The following is a 1394-nucleotide window of genomic DNA, read 5'->3' as shown; positions in this document are numbered from 1 at the left end:
CTACTATTTCTATGAGTTCGACTTTTAAAAAAATTCCACATATAAGTGACACCATGCAGTATTTGTCTCTCTCTGGCTTATTTCACTTAGCATAATGCCCTCAAGGTTTACCCCGTTACAAATGGCAGGGTTTCCTTCTCTCTTCTGGCTGAATAATAGTCCACTGTGCATACATTGGACCACGTCTTATTTACCCATTTATTCGTTGATGGGCACTTAGGTTGTTTCCTATTGTGGCTATAGTGAATAATGCTGCAATAAATATGGGCGTGAAGCTATCTCTTTGATAACCTGCTTTCATTTCCTTTGGATAAACACACAGAAGTGGGATCATATGGTAATTCTATTTTTAATTTTTTTAGGAACCTCCATGCTGTTTTCCATAGTGGCTGCACCATTTTTTATTACCCTCCAATGGTGCAAAAGAGTTCCCTTTCCTTCACATCCTCACCCACATTTAGTCTCTTGCCTTTTTTATGACAGCCATTCTGACAGGTGTGAGGTGATATCTTTTCATTTGCATTTCCCGAATATTAGTGATGTTGAGCACCTTTCCATGTACTTATTGGCGACTTGTATGTCTTTTTTGGGAAAAATGTCTATTAGGTTTCTTTGCCTATTTTTAATTGACTATATATATATATATTTGCTATTGCATTGTATCAGTTCTTTATATATTTTGGGTATTAACCCCTTATTAGATATATGATCTGCCAATATTTTCTCCCATTTGGTAGGTTGCCTTTTCATTTTATTGATTGTTTATTTTGCTGGGCAGAAGCTTTTCAGTTTGATGTCTTCCCACTTGTTTATTTTAGCTTTTGTTGCCTTTGCTTTCATGTCAATCTCAAAAACTCATCTCCAAGACCAATGTCAAGAAGCTTTTTCTGTATGTTTTCTTCTAGGAATTTTGCAGTCTCAGGTCTTATGTTCAAGTCTTTAATCCATTTTGAATTGATTTTTGTGTGTGGTGTAAGATAGGAGTCCAGTTTCTTTCTTTTTTTTTTTTTTATGTATGTGGCTGCTCAGTTTTCCCAAAGCCATTTAGTAAAGAGATTGTCCTTTCTCCGCTGTATATTTTGACTCTTTTGTTAAAAATTAGTGGACCATGTGGGTTTATTTCTGGACTCCCTATTCTGTTCCACTGATCTGTGTGTCTGTTTTTATGTCAATACCATGCTGTTTTGATTGCCTTAGTTTTGTAATATAGTTCAAAATCAGGAAGTATCATGCCTCCAGCGCTACTCTTCTTTCTCAAGATTGCTTTGGCTATTTGAGGTCTTTTGTAGTTCCATACATATTTTTGAATAGTTCTGTTTTTTTTCGATTTCTGTGAAAAATGCCATTGGAAGGGTGATAGTGTTACACTGAATCTGTAGATCTCTTTGGGTAGT

The sequence above is a fragment of the Hipposideros armiger genome, unplaced genomic scaffold (genome assembly GCF_001890085.2).
Source record: "Hipposideros armiger isolate ML-2016 unplaced genomic scaffold, ASM189008v1 scaffold_6, whole genome shotgun sequence".
In the NCBI taxonomy this organism is placed as follows: domain Eukaryota; kingdom Metazoa; phylum Chordata; class Mammalia; order Chiroptera; family Hipposideridae; genus Hipposideros; species Hipposideros armiger.
The sequence above is the reverse complement of the archived record's forward strand: the minus strand, read 5'-3'. Positions refer to the sequence as shown.